We start from the raw sequence: 26,344 nt of genomic DNA, 5'->3' as shown, positions 1-26,344 counted from the left end.
CTTTGTTCCTCCCTTTGGATTGTGGGTTTTCTGTGGGACCTTGTCATTTCTTTGTTTCGTGGTGTGCACTTTGCGGACGTACCTCTCTTTAGTGGCCTTGCACCATCGATGTATTTGTGGCCCATGGCTTTCTCCAACATTGAGTGTTGGCCCATGACAACACCTCTTTGGAGTTTGATTCTTGACCCCCTGTTGACTTTCTCGCTGGAAAGGTTGTTGGGTGTTTTGTACATGAAGGGGTACAACAGTGGAGTTGGTTTGTTATTAGTAGTCTATTTGTCATTTGAATCCTTGTTTTGGGTTGGGGGGTTGTTTACCTCTCAGTAACGTGCTCCAGACATTGGTCTCATCGCGGCCCTTGTCTTTTCTAGTGGTCAAGTTTAGGTTGTGATTTATTTGCTTGGTTGTTTGATTGTTGTTTGTTATGTTGTAAACTAGAAAGGGTGTTGTGCCGTAATGTATGTGGGAGGGTGTGAAGAGGTGGGATGCTTTCTGATTGGGCGCCTTGTTTGATTTCTTTTTGGGTAGCAGACATCTACTCGGCATGTTGTTGAGCTTCTCTCTTTTCTTGGGATCTTTGTTTCTTTGGTGTTGTTTTCTTCCCTTCTTCCTTTTGCCCCTATATTTATGGAAAAGAGGTGGGATTGTTGTGGAATGGTGTTCGGAAGGACGAAAAGTAATGAGAGTTCCCAGCGTGGCCACCCTAGTCCTTCTCGATCATCGTCCCTTGTAGTTCCCCCCTTTTTGTGAAAGAACGGATTTTGGGAAGCTTGTTCTCTATTTGAGCCTCCCCTTGTGAGCCAGTAGCCACATCTGATATCTCTTGCTTTCATGTTGTTTTCTTCCCATTTTGATTTTGTCCCCTAGCTTTACAGAGAAAAGGTGGGACTGTTATGGATTGGTGTTCAAGAAGGACGAAAAGTAGTGCGAGTTCTGCGGGTGGCCACCCTAGTCCTTCTCGATCGTCGTCCCCTATAGTTCCCCCCTTTTTGCCAAGGCACGGGGTTGGGGAAGCTTGTTCTATGTTTGAGCCTCCACTTGTGAGCCGATAGACACGTTTGATATCTCTCTTTCTTTCATGTTGTTTTCTTCCCTTCTTCCTTTTGGCCCCTAGCTTTACATAGAAATGGTGGGATTGTTGTCGATTGGTGTTTCGGAAGGACAAAACGCAGTGCGAGTTCCTAGGGTGGCCACCCTAGTCCTTCTCAATCATCGTCCCCTGCAGTTCCCCCCTTTTTTCCAAGGCATGGGGTTGGGGAAGCTTGTTCTCTGTTTGAAGCCTCCCCTTGTGAGCTGATAACCACGGTTGAAATCCCTTTGTTTCATGTTGTTTTTTTCCCTTCTTCCTTCTAGTCCCTAGTTTTATGGAGAAAAGGTGGGATTGTTGTGGATTGGTGTTCAGGAAGGACGAAACATAGTGTGAGCTCCTGGGGTGGCCACCCTAGTCCTTCTCGATCGTCATCCCCTTCGATTCCCCCTTTTTGCGAAGGCACAAGGCTTGGGAAGCTTCTACTTTATTTGAGCCTCCCCTTGTGAGCCAGTAGCCATGTTTGATCTCTATTTCTTTCACCTTGTTTTCTTCCCTTCTTCCTTTTGGTCCCTAGCTTTATGAAGAAAATGGGGAATTGTTGTGGATTAGTGTTCAGGAAGGATTAAAAGCAGTGCGAGCTCCTGGGGTGGCCACCCTAGTCCTTCTTGATTGGTGTTCCATGCATTTCCCCCTTTTTTCTAGGGTGTGGGGCTTGGGGAAACTGTTCTCTGTTTGAGCCTCCTCCTGTGAGGGGGGTAGACACCTTTGTTTCTCTTTCTTTCATGTTTTTTTCTTCCTTTCCTCCTTTTGGCCCTTAGTCTTACATTTGTTATGGGGGGTGCCCCTATTCAGTGTTGTGGTGGATTTTTTGGTAATATGTGGAAACGACTCTCGGCAATGAATATCTCGGCTCTTGTTACGATGATGAATGTAGCTAAATGCGATACTTAGTGTGAATTGGAGAATCCCATGAATCATCACGTTTCTGAATGCAATTTTCACCTGAGGCATCGTTCGAGGGCACATCTGTTTGGGCATCACATCCCATTCAAATGCACTCCCTGCAATAAGTTAGGGAGTAGCGGAGCTGGTCGTCCATGCCCAAAGTGGTGTGGTTCGCTGAAATACCTCAATCGATGTTTCATGGCGTGCGTCGACAAGCGGTGATCTTGTCCCATTGGATGGGTAGTCAGTGTTAGTTGATGCGGGCTTTATGTGGCAACGCTCGAACTTGCTTTAATCTCTCTTGTCCTCCCGTCAAGTAGGGCAGATTTAGATCCAACTTTGTGACCTCAGCTCAGGCAATAGCACCCGCTGAGTTTAAGCATATAATTAATTGGAGGAAAAGAAACTTACAAGGATTCCCCTAGTAGTGGTGAGTGAATCGAGAAGAGCCCAGCATGAAAACTGGGCGGCAGTGTCACCTGAATTGTAGTTTTTACAAGCATCCTCAGCGGCTGACCTAGGCCAAATCCCTTGGAAGGGGGCACCTGAGTGAGAGACAACACCGTCAGACCGGGACCCTACCGCATCACAAGGCATTGTCGGCGAGTCGGGTTGCTTGGGAATGCTACCCTAATTTGGTGGTAAATTGCATCCAAGGCTAAATATGGATGAGAGACCGATAGTGAACAAGCACCACTAGGGAAAGATCAAAAGGACTTTGAAAGGAGAGTTAAAGAGTGCTTGAAATTGCTGGGAGGGAAGCAGATGGAGGCTATCGATGTGTCTAGGTCAGATGTGGAATGGCTCAGGCTGGTCTGCCGCTCGACTTGAGGTGCAAACCAACATGGGCTGCTGCATCGTCACAAGCACAGGTGGATTACTACCTGTTGGTTTGCAGTTGCAGGGGTTGAGGAATGAAGCATGCATCCTTGTGCTGGGCCTTGTGAACCTGCACGCTTGTGGTGTTGGTTGGTAGGATTTCCATTCGACCCATCTTGAAACACGGACCAAGGAGTCTAACATGTGTGTGAGTTGGCGGGTTTGAAAACCTGTGAGGTGTAAGGAAGCTGGTGGGCAAGATCCCCTCTCTAGGGGGTGCATCATCGACTGATGTTGAGCTTATGTGAAGGGTTCGAGTGTGAGCACACATGTTGGGACCCAAAAGATGGTGAACTATGCCTAAGCAGGGTGAAGCTAGAGGAAACTCTGGTGGAGGCTTGTAGTGATACTGATGTGCAAATCATTCGTCTGACTTGGGTATAGGGGCAAAAGACTAATCGAACCATCTAGTAGCTAGTTCCTCTGAAGTTTCCCTCAAGATAGTTGCAGCTCACACGTGAATTTTATCCGGTAAAGCAAATGATTAGAGGCATCAGGGGCGTAATGCCCTCGACCTATTCTCAAACTTTAAATAGGTAAGAGGGTGCGGTAGCTCCATTGAGCCACGCCATGGAATCAAGAGCTCCAAGTGGGCCATTTTTGGTAAGCAGAACTAGCGATGCAGGATGGACCGAAAGTCAAGTTATGGTGCCGAATTGCGTGCTAACCTAGATCCCACAAAGGGTGTTGGTTGATTAAGATAGTAGGATAGTGGTCATGGAAGTTGAAATCTGCTAAGGAGTGTGTAATAACTCACATGTCGAATCAAATAGCCCCGAAAATGGATGGCGCTGAAGCGTGCAACCTATACTTGACCATAGGAGCAATTGCCTGGCTCCGATGAGTAGGAGGATGTAGGGTTCGTTGAGAAACCTCAAGCATGAGCTTGGGTGGATCGGCTCCTGATGAAAATCTTGGTGGTAGTAGCAAATATTAAAATGAGAACTTTGAAGACTAAAGTGGGGTAAGGTTCCATGTGAACAACACTTGGACATGGGTTAGTCAATCCTAAGAGATGGGGAAGCCTTGTATCAAGTGTGCACTCTACACAAGCATCGAAAGGGAATCCAGTTAATATTCCTGAACCGGGACATGACAGAAGGCAAAAACGTTACGAAATCTGGAGACGTTGTCGGGGGCCCTGGGAAGACTTATCTTTTATTTTTAACAACTTTCCAACCCTAGAATTGGTTCACTCAAAGATAGGGTCTAGCAGCAAGAAGAGCACTACACATCTTGCGATGTCAAGTGCACCCTCAACGGCCCTTGAAAATTTGGAGGACCGAGTATCGTTCATGCCCAGTTGTACTTATAACTGCATCAGGTCTCCAAGGTGAACAACCTCTGGTCAATAGAACGATGTAGGTAAGGGAAGTCATTAAAGTGGATCTGTAACTTCAGGAAAAGGATTAGCTCTAAGGGCTGGTCCTAGGGGTATGTGCCCTCAACTTGTGGGGTATGGGCAATCTACCCAAGCTACTGCCACAGGCATAGAATGCCCTGTCCCAGGGGCTTTTCCTTAGGTGTTGAACAATCGACTCAGAACTGGTACAAACAAGGGGAATCTGACTATTTAATTAAAACAAAGCATTGTGATGGTCCCTGTGGATGCTGATGCAATGTGATTTTTGCCTAGTGCTCTGAATGTCAAAGTGAAGAAATTCAACCAAGCGTGCATAAATGGCGGGAGTAACTATGACACTCTTAAGGTAGCCAAATGCCTCATCATATAATTGGTGACACGCATGAATGAATTGATGAGATTCCCACTATCTCTATCTACTATCTAGCGAAAACAAAGCCAAGGGAATAGGCTTGGCAAAATCAGCAGGGAAAGAAGACCCTATTAAGCTTGACTCTAGTCCGACTTTATGAAATGAATTGAGACGTGTAGAATAAGTGGGAGTCGTTTTCAGCACAAGTGAAATACCACTACTTTTAACGTTATTTTACGTATTCTATAGGGCAGAGATGGGGCACTGCCCCTGTTTTTAGCCTTAAGGCACATTTCAACAAGTCGATCCGGGAAAAAGACATTGTCAGGTGGGGAGTTTGGCTAGGGTGGCACATCTATTAAAAGATAGTGCAGGTGTCCTAAGATGAGCTCAACGAGAACAGAAATATCGTGTGGAAAAAAAGGGTGAAAGCTCATTTCATTTTGATTTTCAGTACGAATACAAACCATGAAAGCATGGCCTATCAGTCCTTTAGATTTTCGGAATTTGAAGCTAGAGGTGTCAGAAAAGTTACCACAAGGATAACTGGCTTGTGGTAGCCAAGCATTCATAGTGACGTTGCGTTTTGATCCTCGATATCAGCTCTTCTTATCATTGTGAAGCAGAATTCACCAAGTGTTGGATTTTTCACCCACCAATAGGGAACGTGAGCTAGGTTTAGACTGTCGTGAGATAGGCTAGTTTTACGCTACTGATGAACTGCACCACAATAGTAATTCAACTTAGTACGAGAGGAACCATTGATTCACACAATTGGTCATCGTGCTTGGTTGAAAAGCTAATGGCGCAAAGCTACCGTGTGTTGCATTATGACTGAATGCCTCTAAGTCAAAATCCATCCTAGAAGCAGTGCATGTCACTCTTCGATTGTATCTCGACCTGTAGTGGGGGTGTCACTTTGTCACCCCCAGGGGCGAGTGTCATTTGCAAACCACAACCATGAATCATCTTGGTTAGGGCAGCTTTGAAGTTCAATTCCAAATGGTCGTTGAAAAGAATCATTTGCAGATGACTTAAATACGCTACGGGGTATTGTAAGTGGTAGAGTGGCCTTGCTTCCATGATCCACTGAGATTCAGCCATTGGTCGCCTCGATTCAGAGCTTCGCTCTTGTCACGGAAAAATCTGGACAACCTTCCCACTCTCGTGCTTTTGCCTCTTCCACCAGATGAAATTTTTTTATTACTTGGGGGCGGGAAATTTGTGGTTTCCACTCTACGATGGAAAAGGTGTCGAAGCTCGGTAAAATTGGGGTTTCCATGTCATGCCCTGGTGCCCAAAATTTAGGGTTTCCACATTGCAACAAAAAAGGTGCCCAAGCATGGGAAAAATTGGGGTTTCCATGCCGCGCCCTGGTGCCCAAAATTTGGGGTTTCCACCCGGCGCCTAAAATTAAGGGCTTCCACCCAGAGCAAAAAAATTTGGGGTTTCCATGTCGCACCAAAAATTTAGGGTTTCCACTCGACACCTAAAATTTGGGGCTTCTGCCCGGCGCAAAAAAATTTGGGATTTCCATGTTGTTAGATCCTAGATTTACCCCAGGCTGAAAGGTAATATTCTAGGTCCACATCAAACCATGCTCAGCCTCGTAGCTAGCCCTATGAGGATAGGAGAGGGTTCTCTCCAGGTCAATCTCAGCAAAGGATAATCATATGGGGCTTGAGATGACCAATTTAACAACTAATCTTAGGCTAGGTATGAAGTTCAAGGATTGATTTGAGTTTTTGGGAGATTTTTTGTTGGAAAAAGGGAAAGGCAATTTTGGGTCCGGGGATGAGGCCAAATTATTGCAAAGTTATGATTGGGGCAAGGAAGGAAATCATTTTTATGCTTTAGATTGAATGTATGGATGGATTAGACTAGTGAGGAGCCAAGGAGGGCAAGAGAGTCTCAAGAGTCCTCCTTAAACAGATGAAAACATTGAAAATTAAACAAAATTTCAAGGCAGAGCACAACAGTCCAGTGAATTCTACCTTAATCACTCATTTGTTTAATTTAAGAAGAAAAGAGAAGGGAGAATGACACACATAAACATCAATGAACTTACAAGTACATATAGAAAAACACCATGAAAACACAGAGCCATAGGGATCCCAACAAGTGTTGCAAAACCCTGGTCTTTAGCCAAAAATTCAAAGATAGAATGTACAATGATGTGCCAAACAATCCCAAGTGTCCAACCCTGAAAATGACTAAGAAAATACATGATATAGACTAGCCCAACCCATTCCCTTGCCTCTAGGGGTCGAGCTCATCATTCTAGGAGCTGTTTCAACCAATTCTAAACAAAGCACTGAAATCTAGGCAATCAAACAAGTTGCCTCTATATGATAGGAAACTAATTCATTCATTAATTTTTCACTTTTTAGTGAATGAATCTTCTAGAACAAGTAAATATGTGCCAAAATTACATCATATTCATCAAGTTACATCAAGATAGATCAATAATTACATCAAAAAGTAAAACTAGTCAAAACTGGGCGAATTTCTAAGCTGTTGAGTGAAAGATAGGCAAAAATCCTCTATGCGCCACGCCTGAAACCTGTATGCATAGCACAAATATGGAGCTGAGTTTGAGGCACTTATCGAAGTCCAAATTGAGCCCAAGATAGCTCGTTGGAAATCGCTTCCTGTCCACTTTCCAACCCAAATGGAATTTCTGAATTTGGATGTCATTTTATCCTCCAAAACATCAATCTCCCAAGACTGCTTCCTGTGGGTGCAAAAGGTGGCAGAAAGGTCATTTTTAGGGTGTTTTTTACCCTTTAGGCAACCCAGAACTTGATAAAATCCTTAGGTAATCCATGATCATACATAAATTTTGATGACAAATCCAAAAATCTAAATTTTTCCTCCTGGAGATCTCCCAATTATAAGCGCGCGCCAAGTGGCGCTACGCGTTGGGCAGGAAAACCTGTTTTGAACCAAAATTTTCAAAATTGACAAAATTTTCTGCAAATTTCTTGAAATTTGGACTGAAGGTTTATCATTGAGTGTCATGCTCAGCTAAAGAGGCTTCGGCCAAGATTCATAGCCTATCATCCTTTTTGCGTTGTCTCAGTGCCTTATTCATCCATGTTGTCTGAGGTAAATATGAAGAGTTTGGTGTCTTGTTTTGATTTCCAAATGTGTGCCAAATAGAAAAGGACTGTGAACAATGGGTACCATGGACTTTTTTCAAGTGAAAATTGGAGTGTGGGGACAATCACTTTTAGGCATGTAGGGATTTGGGGAATGATATGGGAATGATATAGTGATAAATGATATAGGAGAGGTTGAATGATGATAGGGACTGATATGATTGTAGAATAGGGCAAATGGGAAGCTAGGATATGAGTGGTTTGGGTGGTTAGGGAGTGGGAAAAGATCACAGGTGGGAAAGGGGAGTTGGCACCACCATCATAATTTCAAAACACAAAATTTAAAACCCCAAAGGAGCAACTTTTGATATACACATAGGGTTTATATTTTCAAACTTTCAAACCTTTGAATTCTCCCTCCAAACTACACCCAACACAAGTTAAATTCAATAGAAGCATGCTTGAACTTACTTGGAGCAGAAAAAATAGCATTTTTGTGAGTTTTGATGACAGAAGTAGCATAAAACTAGCCTGTAGGCTCTGTGCGCCATGCACAAACCCAGTGCGCCACGCCTCCTGGATGCACCGCGACAATGGAATTTTACACTGAGAGTTTGCGTCCAATGCACCATGCGGCCTGTTTGCGCCGCGACCTAACCCAATGCACTGCACAGCCAATAAACACAGTCTTGGCTTTGAAAATCTCCTTCTCACCACTAACTTCGACTTTCCTTGATCTTCTTGGATGCAAATGACATTATACACACAGAAATATCTTTATAAAGACATGGCTTTGATTTTTCTTTCTCAAAAACCCATCTTTGTAATGTTTTAGCTTTTGGCACTTTTTCACTTTAATACAAACCATGTTCTTCTGTTTCTTCTTTGATTATCTGACTTGAATAATGAATCTTTTGGCTATTTTTGCAGGGATAGTGGCATGTCTTGACAAAGGAAGACCAGGGCTACGCCTAGAGATTTCAACAACTGAATTTTTTTTAAAATTACATGGAAATTTATTACAAAATGAAATGACAAATTTTCTTCAAAACAGAGTTTTGAAGAAAAGTCATAATCCATCCATATGACAATAAAATTTTGTGAAATAAAACCTCCCTCTGGCCTGCTGGAATTATTGGACACTTTGAAGACACAATTTGTGAAACCTTAGACCTAGTGATTGAAATGACTCTGCTGATCAAAGGACTAAAACATGATTGTAAGTGACTTTAAAAGCTTGATTAAAAGACCTGAGCCAGCAGGTATAAGGCATGAGGGTAATGAATAACAAGACCCTCCCGTCAGATTATGGCATGCCCCTAGTGGAATGCAACAGAGTGAATCGAGTGGGACACATAGAAATGAAATGAAATAAGAGAAATGATCTCTGATGGAGGGATGTAAAGACTGACTCTAACATTGGCTCCAATGGGGATGGTAGCTCCTTGGAGGTGCCAAGAACAGCAGCTCTCTGGGAGAGATAGACAGTGCCTTCGTCCATTGGGCTATGGAATCGATAACTTAACAAACTGACACAAGACTTTTGACTCATTTATTGACTGAAACTTGACTCAAACCGACTCAATACTGAACTGACTAAAACATAACTAACAAACCTACTCTAAGTGTTCTTTTCACCACTCAATCAAGTGAAATGGAACAGCCAATGCAACCATGTAAGTATCCTAGCTGCTATTTGAATTCTCCGCAAGTGCTCGGTTAGGAACAATAAGAGAAAACTATTGAACGGCAACTCCCATGGAAAGGCGGAATGAAGTTGACTGCTGATAAACTTGCAAAGCATGAATTGACTGGATGACTTTAAGAATATTGTGAAAGTATCTTCATAAGCATCGCTATTGATTTCCATCAACACATTACTGCTCTGGTCTAGGTAATCTTCATAGCTGGATTTTAAAATTTTCCTCACATCTGCACTGTCTTTCTCTGGTGATTGTAGAAAGCTGTTAAAAGGATCCTAAATTTCGTGAATAACCAAACTCTGTTGCTATTTCCAAACAGAACAAAAATATCCTTTATCGATCTCCTCATATGACTGCAAACTTTGATCTGAGTTTTGTAATGAAAAATCTATTAAACAAGACAATGAAGGCAACTTTTCAATAAGATTATTATCAACATTCTTATCTGGAACATGGTTAGCCAATGGGGAAGAAATTTTACATCAAACTTCATCCAACACACGAGCAATAGGATCATTATAAATTTGAGAAGACTGTTGCGATGTATCCATTAAAAGTGTATGACATCCTACTGGTTGTTCATCTTTTTCTTTAGAGATATTACAAAGATTCTTCCTTATAAATTGAAATGCTTCGAAACAAAAGGGTACAGAATCCTCTTGCATCATTAAATCATGTATTTCGGCTTCCACACCTTCATCTATAATCTGATCTTCATCTTCAACATTAAAACCTAGAGATTGTTGATTTCCTACAGGCTGCCCATTCGAAGATTTACTGTGCAATTTACCCTTCAAAAACTGAAATGATTCAAAACAGAAAGGTAGGGAGTCATCCTGTATCATTTGATCATATGTGCCAGCTTCCATGTCTTCATGTGAAAATTGGCAATCAATGGCATTTGGGGGCTGGAAATCTGAATATGAGAAGTCTTGAACAAGGCTTGTATTGCCCTCAAGATGATCCAGATCAAAACTTGTCGACATTTGATTTCTGAGTGCATGAATGTTGTCTCTGATGAACTGAAATGAAGAAAAACAAAAAGGCAAAGACCCTTCACTTACTTTGAAATTTGTTTCGCTTTCCTCGTCATTTCCATTTCTTCCAGCCTTTTATAAGCTCCATTACATATACTACCATGGGTAGAATATTATGGGTACACAATACCATGTGCCCCAAAACCATCACTGTTTAACCTGGTCAACTTTGACTCTATCCTGAGTCAAGTTTACCTAACATTGATATGCATCGGTTGATTACTATATTCGAACTACTGAAAGTGAACTTCTTCCTCCCACAAACTAGCTGCTGCTTTGTCTGCAAGATTAGCTTCTATTTGGAGAACGTAATCATCATCATACTGATCAAACTGAGGCAAATCGTCAGTATAAAACACATCTTCAAGCATACATGCCATATCAACAGACCTCTCTTCCCCAAGATGATCTATAAAACAATCATTATCAGATCTATGACAACTGGGGTAAGAAAGAAGATGTTTTGGAGCAGCAACTTGTTCTTCTTCAATCAGCGAGCCATGGGCTTGAACATTATAATCATTCCTTGTAGTGATCTTCTACATCATCTCTTCTACTGCACTTACCCAAATGTCAAGCTTTACTTCTATAGATTTTGATTCCTCTGGATCTATATTTTTCATCTCTTCTTCCTTCAGATTTTCCCTCCAGATCAGCAAATGAGCCTCTACATTTACTGCACTGTTCTGTATCTCTTCAAGTGTTGCAAGATTCCTTTCTTTTAGCTGAAACTCCATTTCCAGATCAAAGGCACCTAGGTGGTGCAAGAGAGCGGATCCAAGAGGAGTTCTTATATTAACCGGCGTCGAATAATAAAATTGGTTAAATCTGGCTGAAAACTGTTGTACTGTCTCCCCTGGCAATCTTTTCCGCTGGTTATACTCTTCTATAATCAAGAAAAGGTTCTATCCGACCACCCACCTATCGAGGAAAACTTGATGAACTGCTAGAAATCTGAGATGCTTGCATCAGGCAGGGCTTTGAACCAACTCTTCACTTTACCTTGCAAAGAAAGAGAAAAAAGCCTTATACTGACATCTTGTTCATCAACTTCAAAAAGGTCTAGAAAAGTCTCAACATTCTGCACATGTTGCTCAGCGTTGACATTCTTACATTCACCGTCAAATCTCGGCAAATATAAATCATAGTTTTTGGGGAAAGCATGGAGAACAGAAGGTAAAACAAGAGGTTTATACCTATCTGGGACTATAATAGGTGTAGGAGTATATACAAGAGCTATGGGATCAGTTTTGTTTTATTTAGGCTCATCACGCTGAAGAGAGTCATCATAAGATGTAGGAAAAGTAAGGAGGCCAAGATCAAAGGGAAACCCAGTATTTACTCTTTTTAATAGGTCGATTGAAGATTTTGATCACTTTTATCATACAACAAATTCTGAAAAACTTTCAAGACAGCTTCAAGAATAGCAAAGAAGTAATTTACAAGAAAGAAGACTAGATCCTGAATACCATTCCATTTTGGATACCCAAACTTTGTGTAAGATCCTTCCATTTTCTCAGAGAAGGGTTAGTCCTCCAGTGGAGTCTTTACAGGAGTCACCAGGTGAATGATTTCATCCTTCTTATGTCTGATCGTTTTCCACCATCAACCATCATATCTAAAATTGATACATGTACTGGGGTGATCGTTTAGATCAGATGTTCAGTTTATAAACTAGACCGGACATTGACTAAAGCAGCTTTTATCTACTTGCGCTAATGCAAAGCAAAAGCGTTTTGAAGGCTACCTGGCTAATCTTCAGACTCCATCTGTAGTCTACAAAGCCAAACAATGAAAATAAACTGTTTTCCCCAGTACGGTCGCCATTATGTTAGAGCCTAGATTTACCCCAGGCTGAAAAGGTAAGATTCTAGGTCCACATCAAACCACGCTCAGCCTCGTAGCTAGCCCTACTAGGATAGGAGAGGGCTCTCTCCGGGTTAATCTCAGCAAAGGATAATTAGATGGGGATTGACATGACCAATTTAACAACTAATCTTAGGCTAGGTATGAAGTGCAAGGATTGATTTGAGTTTTTGGGAGATTTTTCGTTGGAAAAAGGGAAAGGCAATTTTGGGTACGGGGATGAGGCCAAATTTTGGCAGAATTCTGATTGGGGCAAGGAAGGAAATCTTTTTGATGCTTTAGATTGAATGTATGGATGGATCAGACTGGTGAGGATCCAAGGAGGGCAAGAAAGTCTCAAGAGTCCTCCTTAAATAGATGAAAACATTGAAAATTAAGCAAAATTTCAAGGCAAAGCACAACAGTCGAGTGAATTCTACCTTAATCACTCATTTGTTTAATTTAAGAAGCAAATAGAAGGGATAATGATACACATAAACATCAATGAACTTACAAGTACATAGAGAAAAACATGATCAAAACATAGAGCCACATGGATCCCAACAAGTGCTGCAAACCCCTGGTCTTTCCTTAGCCAAAAATGCAGAGATAGAATGTACAATGATGTGCCAAACAATTCCAAGTGTCCAACCCTGAAAATGACTCAAAAAATACATGATATAGACTATCCCAACCCATTCCCTTGCCTATAGGGGTCGAGCTCATATTCTAGGAGTTGTTTCAACCAATTCTAAACAAAGCACTGAAATCTAGGCAATCAAACAACTTGCCTCTATATGATAGGAAATTGATTAATTCATTAATTTTTCACTTTTTAGTGAATGAATCTTCAAGAACAAGTAAATAAGTGCCAAAATTACATCATATTCATCAATTTACATCAATATAGATCAATAATTACATCAAAAAGTAAAACTAGTCAAAATTGGGCCAATTCCTGAGCTGCTGAGTGAAAAATAGGAAAAAATCCTCTATGCGCCGTGCCTGAAACCTATATGCATAGCACAACTTTGGAGCTGATTTTAAGGCACTTCCCAAAGTCCAAATTGAGCTCAAGATAGCTTGTTGGAAATCCCTGCCTGTCCCCTTTCCAACCCAAGTGGAATTTCTGAATTTGGATGTCATTTGACCCTCCAAAACTTCAATCTCCCAAGACTTCTTCCTGTGGGTGCAAAAGGTGGCAGAAAGATTATTTTTAGGGTGTTTTTGACCCTTTAGGAAACCCAGAACTTGATGAAATCCTTAGGTAATCCATGAGCATACATAAATTTTTATGAAAAATCAAAAAATGTAAAGTTTTCCTCCTGGAGATCTCCCAATTATAAGTGCACACCAAGTGGTGCTACGTGTTGGGCAGGAAAACCTGTTTTGAACCAAAATTTTCAAAATTGACAAAATTTTCTCCAAATTTCATTGAAATTTGGACTGAAGGTTTATCATGCTCAGCCAAAGAGGCTTCAGCCAAGATTCAGAGCCTATCATCCTTTTTGCATTGTCTCAGTGCCTTCTTCATCCATGTTGTCTGAGGTAAATATGAAGAGTTTGGTGTCCTGTTTTGATTTCCAAATGTGTGACAAATAGAAAAGGATTGTGAACAGTGGGTACCATGGAATTTTGGCAAGTGAAAATTGGAGTGTGGGGACAGCGACTTTTAGGGATGTAGGGATTTGGGGAATGATATAGTGATAAATGATATATGAGAGGGAGAATGATGATAGGGACTGATATGATTGTAGAATAGGGCAAATGGGAAGCTGGGATATGAGTGGTTTGGGCGGTTAGGGCATGGGAAAAGATCACAGGTGGGAAAGGAGAGTTGGAACCACCATCATAATTTCAAAACACCAAATTTAAAACCCCAAAGGAGAAGCTTTTGATATACACATAGGGTTTATATTTTCAAACTTTCAAACCTTTGAATTCTCCCTCCAAACAACACCCAACACAAGTTAAATTCAATAGAAGCACGCTTTAACTTACTTGGAGCAGAAAAAATGGCGTTTTGTGAGTTTTGATGACAGAAGCGACATAAAACTGGCCTGTAGGCTCTGTGCGCCACGCACAAACCCAGTGCACCGCGCCTCCTGGATGCACCGCGACAGTGGAATTTTACACTGAGAATTTGCGCCCAATGCGCCATGTGGCCTGTGTGTGCCGCGACCTAACCCAATGTGCCGTGTAGCCAATAAACATAGTCTTGGCTTTGAAAATCGCCTTCTCACCACTAACTTTTACTTTCCTTGATCTTCTTGGATGCAAATGACATTATACACACAGAAATATCTTTCTAAAGACATGGCTTTGATTTTTGGTTCTCAAAAACCCATCTTTGTAATGTTTTAGCTTTTGGCACTTTTTCACTTTAATACGAACCCTCTTCTTCTATTTCTTCTTTGATTATCTGACTTGAATAATGAATCTTTTGGCTATTTTTGCAGGGATAGTGGCATGTCTTGACAAAGGAAGACTAGGGCTGCGCTTGGAGATTTCAACAACTGAATTTTTTTTGAAAATTACATGGCAATTTATCACAAAATGAAATGACAAATTTTATTCAAAACAGAGTTTTGAAGAATAGTCATAATCCATCCATATGACAATAAAATTTTGTGAAATAAAACCTCTCTCTGGCCTGTTGGAATTATTGGACACTTTGAAGACACAATTTGTGAAACCCTAGACCTAGTGATTGAAATGACTCTGCTGATCAAAAGACTAAAATAGGACTATAAGTGACTTTAAAAGCTTGATTAAAAGACCTGAGCGAGCAGGTATAAGGCATGAGGGGTAATGAATAACAAGACCCTCTCGTCAGATTATGGCATGCCCCTAGCGAAATGCAACAAAGTGAATCGAGCGGGACACCTAAAAATGAAATGCAATAAGAGAAATGATCTCTGACGGAGGGATGTAAAGAGAAACTCTAACACATGTCGCGCCCAAAATTTTGGGTTTCCATGTCACACCAAAATTTTGGTTTTCCACCTGGCACCTAAAATTTGAGGCTTCCGCCTGACACAAAAAATTTGGTGTTTCCATGTCGCGCCCAAAATTTGGGGTTTCCAAGTTGCGCCCCGTCGCCCTAACCTGGGGAAACTTGGGGTTTCCATGTTGTGCCACATCCAAAACCGGTGGCACCCAAGCCTGTAGAAACTTGGGGTTTCCATGTCGTGCCCTAGTACCCAAGCCTGGGAAACTTCGGGTTTCCATGTCGTGCCACAACTGAAACTAGCAGTGCCCAAGCCTGGGGAAACTTGGAGTTTTCATGTCATGCCCTGGTGCTTGAGCCTGGGAAACCTGGGGTTTCCATGTCGTGCCATGGCCAAAACTAGCGGCGGCCAAGTCTGGGGAAACTTCGAGCTTCCATGTCCCACCCTTGATGGAACCACGGGTTTCCACATTTTATGGCATGATGGAAATGTGAGGTTTTCAACAATGCCACAATGCCAAGTACTTGGGGTTTCCATGATGATGCAAATGAGCTCAAAAGTCTAGGGAACTTGGGGTGTTTCAAAACCACTGCCCAAGTCTGGGGAGCTTGTGGTTTCCATGTCATGGCATGGCCAGAACCACCGATGGAAACCACCCAAGTCTAGGAAACCTAGGGTTTCCATGTCATGGCACACCCTAAATCACCCGAGAGTCTGTGGAACTTCATATTTCCATGTCATGGGGCGACGAAAAGTCGCCAAATTCTAGGGAACTCGGGGTGTCCCTTTCATGACGCGATGGAAACTCCTACCCAAGTTAGTGGATACACGAGGTTTCCATTTCGCATCACAACAAGAATTGCTACCCAAGTCTGGGAAACATGGGGTTCCCATGTCACTCGCACCGTGGCTAGAACTGCCACCCAAGTCTGGGGAGCTTCGAATTTCCATGTCATCACATGATAGGGAACAACCACCCAAGTTTGGGGAGCTTCAGGTTTCCATGTAATCGCGTGACGGGGAACGACCACCCAAGTCTACAGAACACGAGGCTTTCCATTCCGTGGCATGATGGAAACCACCCAATTATGGGAAACTCGGGGTCTTCCATGTCCCACCACGATAGAAACCGTGACCTCGGTGCAAGGAACTCGAGTTTCCATGCTGAGGAATGATAGAGAATGGACCAATCCCACAGAACCCGGTGGCTTCTATTTCATGGGATGATGGAAACCGCCTAATTTTGGGAACCTCTGGGGTCTCCATCTCCCGCCTAGGTGAAAACTGTAGCCCCAGTATGGGGAACTTGGGTTTCCATGTCGCAACATGATCAAAATCACCCAAGTTTATGTAACTCATGGTTTCCATGTTGTGGAAAAATGAGGAACCGCCCAAGTCTTGCAAACTCGAGGTTTCAATATCGTGGCGGGGTGGAAACCACTTGCCTGGTCTATCTCTAGAACTTTGGGTTTCCATGCCTCATTTTGATGGAATCTGTCCAAGTGCAGGGAAAGCAGGGTTTCCCTGCCCCACCGTGACGACACCTGCCAAAGTGTGTGAAATCTGTGGTTTCCACATCCCATCATGCCAGAAACCTCTACCACGTACAAGGAAGGGGGGGCCTAGGGTGTTAGGTATTCGATTCGGGAGCACCCAAGAGAGTCGAAACACTGAACCCATAGTATGGGTGCCCGCATTTGGTTATATGCGACCCATGTGAGCATTTGGTTATATGTGAAGACTTCGCATGACATTCACTTATGTGCGATGGTGATGAGCGCACTCATAGTGGGTGTGCCATGTTGGGCAAGGTGCACGCCCCTTGATCTGTGTACAATGGGCGAGTCACTGGCGGAAGACACGTGGGTGAGCCTTGTTGGTTGCCGAGATGAAAGAGGTGACCATGTGCGGACGAGTTAGGACGCGGGCAGGTGTGTGATGTGATGCAACGGGTGTAATCGGCTAAGTGTTGGAGCCAACCCATGGGTGTGACAATGCACACAAAGGGATGTGGCAGTTCGTTGGAATGGGGTGTGTCGAGGTTATGTGGCAGGTGACAGAGCCGACTCTTGTTATCCATGAGAGAGACTACCCTTGGGCGAAAGGATGCGTATAAGTAAGGAGGATGGAGTTCAACGAAGGGACATCGAACTCAGACTTCCACATCATAGAAAAAGTGCAAAGGAAGGAGTTGGGTGTGTTAGCTACCTATACCAATAGGTTTCATATTTCATGATTGACATGGGAAAATCCAAATATGCTCAGCTTTGATTATCCAAAGATCCCATATTTCCTAGAGAAGACAAGGTGTGTAAAGAGCTTCTCCTTCTTTCAATTTGATGGCCTTGTTTCAATTTTGATGGATGATCCAACAGTTTAATCTGGATCATGCCATGCTTTAAATTGCAGTTATAGATTAGAGAAAGAAGTCTGTCCAAATTGTTTAATCTTGGCAGACAAGTAGTTCAGGTAGAGAAGAAAAGGCTCCCAACTGCTTAATCTGGGACCTTGGAAGCAATAAGGGTAGAAGCAGGTAGAAAAGCAAAAGAAAAAGCCAAAGAAAAGAAAAGGCAAGTAAGGGTCTGCAAGTCCAAGTGCACCCTCCAAGAAGAAATAAAAAATGCTAGGCAAGTAGCAGGGTAGGTAGTTGGGGTTGCAGAAAGGTTATCTTTACCATTGCAGATGGATTAATTGTGTTTACCAAAGCAAAGTCAACCAATTGACAAGGTGTTCTTCTGCATCAAGTTGCAGCAAGCAAAGGAGCATGTCTAACTTCCCTTTTCCCTTTTCATGTCATTTACTAACATCCCCTCACCAGTTGGGATCCTTGGAAGAATTCATGGTTTCATGGTGGTTCTTATGGCTGTGAAAGCCACACTTCCTATGTAAACTTCTTTTCATTTTGATCTACCCTCTAAACTAAGTGAGCCTCAAACAAACTTAGTGATATCCCCTTCATTTGCCCTCCTCATCCATATTAACCTCTAATTCTACTATATAACTCCCCTATCTTACCTTTCCCCTACTAGTATTAAACACCATGGTGTATAAATCCCAGCATTATCTACATATTCTCCTTTTGGCATTATAGCCACGTAAATGGTCTAAGGGGACTTCAGTCCATCTGGGACTGTGGTCAACCTTGTCTTGGATGTGCTCTAACCTCTGGTTATGAGCAGAAATCTTTCCCCTCAACCCTCACCGTCCCTCTGCTAAAAAACACACAAAACCCCTTTTTTCTTGTATAAACCCTTGCAAAAACCCGGAAAACCCAAAACACTACGAAAAACCCATTTTTCTATAGTCGTCCGCCCCAAATATTAAATTGAATATTATATTATGCCGGCGGGACCCCCCCCCAACCTGCTCGATCCGTCGGAGGGCCCGCCAGCCGTCCGATCTCCGTCGCCCAGATCTAAAGGTGGGCGGTCATTTTCACTCCCCGACCTGCCGACCTTTAGCGTCCGGGGAAAGTGGTTTTGGCCGTCCCGTACAGGGGACGCGTGGCAGGCGGTGGGGTTGTTCGGAGCCCCGCTCCCCGTTACCGCCTTTGCCCAAAGGTGGTGCGGGGAACCCGCTTACCGCCACCCCTGTTACCACCCTCCCTCCTACGTCATTGGCGCGTCACCCTGACGTCACCTCACCAGTGCCCGCCCCAGCGTCCTGTGGCCCTCCACGCGGACCTGCCACCGCATCTGCCCGCCACCATGTCCTGCCACCCTGGCAGACACCTCCGCTGCCACGTCACCTCCGTACCCGGGTCCCGCCATGACGTCATACTGACGTCATCGGCGGAAAAGCGCCAAATGCACACTTTTACCAAAATTAACGTTTTAAACGACTAAATAAGCCGTTTTCGGTCATTTTCATGCAAAAGAGAACTAGCCGTTGCCAACAGCTGCCGCGAATTTTCTCAGCCAGCCATCAAATTCGACAACTCAATCGCTGAAAGTTCGGAATTCGACGGCACTAAGTCTCCACAGCACGGCCCGCGAGCTTCCAAGTCGGTTTTTCCAGGTATTTTGCCAGTTTTCCCACTTTGCCCCTGCATTCCAATTATCTGTAAAAATCACCATTAAAGGACTGGTAAAACTACTTAATTCAGTTCTGCCTGATTACCTAAACTAAACCCAAGCAATCTGCACCATCCCTAAACCACAATTCGACCTTGGAGCGATCAGTCCGCGGGCTAAAACTGTAAAATTGCCCCCGAGGTGCTCGGCATTGTTCCCTTTTGTCGAGTACAGGCCACCTGCACTCTTTATAAAAAGAAACATCAATATCTCTGCAACTTATCTAATAGCAATTCACATCCCTGTGAATTTGCAGCAACTTACAAACCTGTTTACCTTTATTCACTAAAAGAGGACACCAGACTGTGTTTACAGTTCACCTGCTACTTAAGTCTTTATAGACTTGTCAAGCCAGTACCTCCACCTGCACAAATTCAGACTATATCATGGCAGCCTCTACATCCTCTTCCCTCAGTGTAACTCCATTGAATCAAACCAACAAGGAGCTGGAGGCCTTGCCATTCATTGACAAGGATTGTCTCATTGAGGACTTTGAGGGAGACAGGGACTTCTTGAAGATCTTCACTCAACTAAGGGAAGATTATAAGGATGGGCATGGTACACATGGGATATGGGAGTCAAACCTGCCCTATTACTGTCTCCCAGCTGTGAATGTTTTCCCTGAAATCATTCACCTATGTGCTGAACACTATGATGTCCAGCACAGAGCTGTCAATACTCCATCAGGGAGGATCCTCTTCTATGTAAATGCTGACTCCATCAACAAGATGTTACAGTTTGATCAGACAGAGTTGCTGATCCCGTTCTCCACAACTTATTTGCTGGAAACTGGTGATAAGATGACCAGTGAGGAGCTGCAAAAGGTAACCCGAAACTTCATGAGACCTGAATGCCAGCCTACAGGGCCACCTCCCTATCTGAGGGAGCATTTCGATGATATAGGCAGGCTATTACTAGACATGATAGCCTATGTATTGGGATACCAAAACAGTGAGAATGTGGATAAATCCATGCTAGTGTTGCTGTCTGTTTACAGCCCGCGTCAACCCCCTGCCCGAAAGTATAACTTTGCTAAGTTTATAGCCAATAAGATTCATGATCAATTAAGCAAAGTGGACAGACAGGGGGTCTTCATATACTCAGCTTACATCTACCATCTGTTCATGTTTCATCATTCTGAAGCCTTCCCATGCTACATCAGAAGGCTGGATAATAAAGGGGAGAGAAGATCTGTCATCTTCTGGACCTCAGTTTATCATAAAGTCACAAATTCACCCTATACCTACTGTGAATTTGTTGACCAGTTTGTGTACCCAGTCTCTTGCATGCTGTTGAGGTCCCCTCCACCTAGAATATCTAATGAGATCAAGAAAGCTATGCAGCTATCTAAGAAGTACAAAATAGGTGACTGGTACCTATATGAACACCATACTGTGTTCAGAGTATATGGCTGTGAGCTCTGTCCATACAGGCTCCCCAAGTATGTACCTATGAGATTATTTGCCTTGGAGTATTACAGGCAATTAATTCAGTCAGACCTCACCCATTTCCACAGCTCCAAGAAAAAAGCCCACCTTAATTTCAAAAATGAGTTGGGCCCCTTCATTATGAACAAGAAGGAAGGATGGGAATCTGCAGACTTGATCCTCAAAGACAAATATAAGTTGTCCTATAGTTTTCGATGGGTCCCTTATGACCCTCAAGGTTTCATCACTGCTAGGAGAAATAAGTACAGACTCCTAGGTATTAAGCACTGCCACTACCCACACATAGAAAAGTATGCCAACTTGCAAGAATGGCAGCTGGACACTCTAGTGGAGAATTTAACTGAAGAAGAAAGAATGCTTAAAAACATGAAAGAGCTTGAGAAGACTATTGACCTGGACTATGTGCAGCAAGTACCTTTCAGGCCGCCTCACTCAGTGGGAGAAGGGACCTCAGTGACAAGGACAGCACCACAGGCACCCTCTACATCGGCAACAGCAGTGGATAAAGGCAAAGGCATAATGGATGCAGGACATGAAACACTGAAAGAGAAGGCAGCCCCTTCAACTGAACAGCAAACTAAGCAGCAAAATGAGCTGCAGAGGGAAGAACAAACAGAGCAGCAGAAAGATCAAACTCCTCCTCCACAAACTGAGACTCCTACAGCACCTATTTTGCAAACTCCAGCCCATGAGGAGAGGGGCACTAAAAGAGAAAGAGAAGAGTCCACTCCTATTAGTGGACCTTCCCATCAGCCAGAGGCCAAAAGACAAAGGGCAGATTCCCCTGAGGTGGAAGACATTACTGAAGATGTCTTAAACAGCACAGTAAAAGACAGGGAGGGAAGCCAACATACAGGGACAAGCTCCTTTCAGCAGGAGCAGACTTTACAGCTTGGCTTGGAGGTGTCATCCTCATCTCAGCAAAGCCAGAAGCCTAAAGGCACTAAGGCTTCTTTTAAACAGATCAAGGCAGCAAATGAGTTATTAAGGGCTGAGGTTTACAAACAGTTCATAGATGCTACACCAGCCCAGCAGGAAAGATTGATGTCGGTCTATGACTTCAAGGAAGAAAAAATGATATTCAGCCATTTCAAACCCAAGGGGCCACAGCCAATGACAACTGCAGATTTCATCAAAACAAGGGTGGAGGTCCTAGCTAAAGACATACATCCTATGGACCAGATTGAACTCCACAAGCATACTGGGGAGATGGTCTATGCCACATTGGTAGAGAAGGCCACACTGGCCCATGAGCTGAAAGATTCCTTGAAGAACACAAACACTCAGCTAGATTTTGAGAGAATGTCCTCTAAGGCCAAGGACAATAGAATAAAGTCTCTTGAGGAGATTATTATTGATCTAGGGCATGATCCTAGTGATCCAACAGGTATAAAGGCCCTCATAAAGAAGAAAGATGATGATCTGAATGCAATGAAAAAGAGGTTGGGGCTGTTACCTACAGAACACCCTCAGACAGCAGAACTACAAAAAGAAAAACAGCTTAATGAACAACTTGACCTCCTTCTACAGCAAGATCAGAGGATCAAAGAATTGGAGAAAGAGCTGGAAGGAACGCTACAAGACAAACAGGGAGAATCTACACTCCAGGCTCCTCCAACAGCTTCAACAACAGCAACAACTTCAGGGGCAACAGTGGCCCCTACAACAGAAGCAGCAGGCACAACAGCAGCTCCAGATGCCCACCCAAGTGTAGAGGAATTGACCAAGGCTGTCAAGGCAATGGAGCTCCAGGCGGATGAAATAAAGAAAGCAAAAGAAAAATTGGCAGAGATAGATGCCAAATATGATAAATCAAAGGTAACAGTAGCAGAGCAGGGCAGAGAAATTAAGGCCCTGAAGGATAAAATAAAGGCCCTGGAAAAGGAGCTCAATCTGGAAAGTACCATGGCAGACATAAAAAGAATTTTGTGGGGTAAGATTACCCAAGCTATCACCAAACAATGGAAATCCATCAAAACAATCCATGAGTACATGGATTTAATTGGCCAAGCACAGACAAAAATCCAGAGGGCCAAAACAGTGCTGGGAAACAGACCTGAGCAGGCAAACCAACTGATAGATTTTTTGAACAGGCAAGACAAAGAGGAGCTAGCAGCCATTGGCATCGTCAACAGAACAGAAGCCATCCTCACAACTAAAAAGGTGCTAACTCTCAGAAATTATGTACAGACTGTAGAAAGAAAATGCTATGAAATACAGGCTGAGGTGGAGGAGTATAAACTCAAAATAGGAATGCTGCAAGCAAGGGGACTGCCTGGCCTGCTGAACAGCACAGGCAAATTGATTACCAGAGATCAATTCACCAACAGGATGGCTACTTACATTGAAAATCAAATCACTGCATCTGGCAGTACTCCTGAGGAAACAGGGCCTCCAACAGGACATAGCTTGTACACTAAACTTGAAGGCCTATTCTTCATTGAAAGTGAGGCAAATCATTTGTTTGAAACTCCTCCTAACTTTTGGTGGTATACAGAGGCCGATGAGACTCTAATAAAAATTCGGAGACATCAAATGCCTAAGGAGGACTGGTGGCAGGCCATGCTCCAAATTTTGCCACGATAGCTTCAAGTCATTCGGCCACTGACAGCTCCAGGTCACCAGAAGACAGACAGCAAAAGGGTTAGCGTTTAAAGAGCGGCCAAAAGGTGACTCATCACATAGACAATGATGGCTAGCCAAGTTTTGAACAGCGCATCTCCAACCGACTCCAATTGCCACCAAGTCAACAGTCTCTGACCATTTTTGACAGCTAAGGGACTAAAAGTTATTACAACATTTACTCTTTCAGCTGCTGCACTCCAGCAGTTGGTAGGACATTTATGGAGCATTTACTCTTCATTCAGATATTTTCTAATGTAAATTTGTATATATACCCCCCTTAGTAACGCATAAGGGGTTGGTAAATTTTACTCATGAGGCATGTATACTCTGTACTTTCAGAAAAGTTTAATGCAAAGAGCAATTTCAGCTCAGTGATTTCCTGGAACTCTGGTGTCTTGTTGATAATCTAAGTGCTGCTGCAGAATCCTTGCGTTGTTTGGTGGAGTGATATGTTTTCTTTAAACTCTGTTTCGTTTCCCTATGTTATTTCACGTTCATATTTTCATCATATCTAGCAATAAAGAAAAAGAATAGTTCAGGACATGTTTCATAACACCCTGTGCTCAATCTTATATTGCTGTAAATGTTTTCTTCAGGATTAAAACAGACATGAATTCTTAAATGCTCATGTTACATTTAATTCCATGATGTGAATGTTATCTAGAAATTCTTAAATGCTTCCAGGTAACAATTGCTTTTCCCTTTATACCAGTTTATAGAAAGATCCTTAATTGCCTTTCTTATCTTGAACATGTTACACACAAACTAAATTTCAAAGCTTTGTTCCCCGGACAATTACCCTGCTCTGCAGCTTTCATTACTGTATCAACATAGCTCGCCAAACCAAAGGACCACTGACTCCATTGCCCAATGTTATATAATATGCTGGTAAGAGCATATACGTTTGACTGAAACTTTTCCAACCAAACAATTGAACCAAAATTAAACTTCACATCTAGCCTAAAACACCATCATAACAGAGACAAATCATAAAGAGAGAGCCCTCTCTGATTTCAGCTTGGCTAGAAGCTGTAATCCAAAGATTGGTTAGTGGTTACCCCGGCCGTATTCCCTTGGGAGTCATAGGGAACAACCTGGGTGTTAACATAAATGGCGACTCCGCTGGGGACTTCTTAGGTTTTTTCAATTACTATCTATCTTCCAAAGCTACCATCAAGCCTGAAACCAGCCAAGAGGCCTTAGAACTGTTTCTGTACCACAGTGACAGCTTTAGGGAAGAGCTAGATAGGGAATCTTCATCTTAGCTTTGAAACATATATAGCCATTCCAAAATCTTCATCCAGTCCTTGCATATATAAAAAACTTCCTATAAAAGTCCTGAAAAACAGTTAGAAACTGGCTCCTAAGAAAAATCCTCGACATACTAGGGCTAATCCTAACCCTAATCCACCCATCATTGTTGATAATCCAAACACTATTCCACGAATCATCAGGAAGCAACAAAAGCAGGACCAGCCTGCTATTTTGACCTCTGTTGCAGATTTTCCCAACCTTTCTACTCCACTTAAAGTCCTCTTTAGGTCTGTTCCAAGTTCTCCTAGTTCACCATCCACATCTCAGAGTCCTCCTCCCTCATCTTCATTCACTGCACATATCCCCTTCAACCATCATTCAGGTTCAGCCTCACCTGTTACCCCTATGGTACCCACTGTTCCTATTATCCCAGCAGTCCCTATAAATACACCCAACCCACCAAATATGGCGAACAGGTATGCACCCTTGCGGATACCAGCTAATGCTGCAGCCTTACCCCAAGATTACCAAACCAAAATCTCATATTTTGACTCCAATGGCCCTCTGACAGCTGTTCAGCATGCTAAGAGGATGCAAGACCATTTTGAGACCTATGAAATAGATGATGACAGTGTCAGGATGAGAATGTTTGTTCAAAGCCTAACTGGGGATGTTAGGACCTGGTTTAGATCCTTGAATGCAAATTCTATTGCAACCCCTGATGAGCTTTATCAAGCCTTTACTACCAGATGGGAGAAGAAGAAATATCCCCTGCACATACTTGCTGAATATGAAACAATCAAGAGAGGTCCTCAAGAGACCGTTCTGGAGTATTGTGCTAGATTCAACAATGTGTCCAATGCGATACCACAAAATCTAAGACCTCCTCCTGATTTGGCCTTGTACAAATTCCCTGATGGATTTGATCCTGACATGGCATATCAGTTGAAGGAAAGAGAACCTGAAACCCTTGAAGACGCTCAAAAGGCTGCTGTCACAGTGGAAGCAAACCTGATTGCCAAAAGAAACAGGGCAAGGTTAGAAAAGAGAAGCATATATAAAGAAGAAACCTCTGCCTTTGATCAGAAGCTGGACGCAATACTCAATAGCATGAAAAGATTAGGTGATAGAGTGGAAACAGTGGAAAGAAAATCATCATGGGAAGCACCACAAAACAACCCCCCCAGAAATCCAAATTTTAGGAGAAATCAAAACCCAAACACAGGCAAGGTAAATGCTGATCCAGACATAAGGCCCCCTTTTCAAGAGAACTATGCAGAGACCTCTGTATCAGTTGAACCCAATGAAGATCCTCACATTAATTTGATGGGATTGGATGGTGAGAGTCAAGTTTTCCTGACACAAGAACATCATGATGATCAAGAAAATCATGAGGATGATGAAATCAAACTGTTCCAAACCAAATCAGGTGAATCATTTGACTTTAAGCAAGGCTATGACACTGTTGTCTATGAAGTCCATAAACAGTACAAGCTAAGGAGCAGGACTGTTAACATAAATTTGCCTGAAAAGACTAAAGACAGCCAAAAGCCTAAAGGAGCCATAGTGATGGAACCTGATGATAAATTTAAATCGCCGACAGAAGAAGTAACTGTTGAAGAGATCACTCAATCATCCCTCTTAAAGAAGCCAATGGCTACATCATCCGTTCCCCCCAATGCAAAGGTTACTCCTAAAGAGATGAATAAGAAGGATAAGCCCCAAGATCAGGATGAGA

The 26,344-nt window shown here is 42.9% G+C and overlaps 1 non-coding gene and 1 pseudogene across 1 annotated transcript; both read left to right on the top strand.

Moving 5' to 3' along the window:
- The first annotated feature begins 1,916 nt into the window (after positions 1 to 1,916).
- Positions 1,917 to 2,070, top strand: LOC149157332 (5.8S ribosomal RNA; annotated as a pseudogene).
- A 247-nt stretch (positions 2,071 to 2,317) lies between these two features.
- On the top strand, positions 2,318 to 5,690 carry LOC149157331 (25S ribosomal RNA). Its single transcript, XR_016262120.1, has one exon. It is a non-coding gene; the product is annotated as a 25S ribosomal RNA (ribosomal RNA).
- Positions 5,691 to 26,344: the final 20,654 nt, after the last annotated feature.

Source organism: Pinus tabuliformis, chromosome 5_2 (assembly GCF_031772625.1).
Source record: "Pinus tabuliformis cultivar Carrire ecotype Pingquan chromosome 5_2, CPIR1, whole genome shotgun sequence".
NCBI lineage: Eukaryota > Viridiplantae > Streptophyta > Pinopsida > Pinales > Pinaceae > Pinus > Pinus tabuliformis.
Note: the sequence above shows the minus strand (reverse complement) of the source record. Positions and strands in the feature narration are given on the sequence as shown.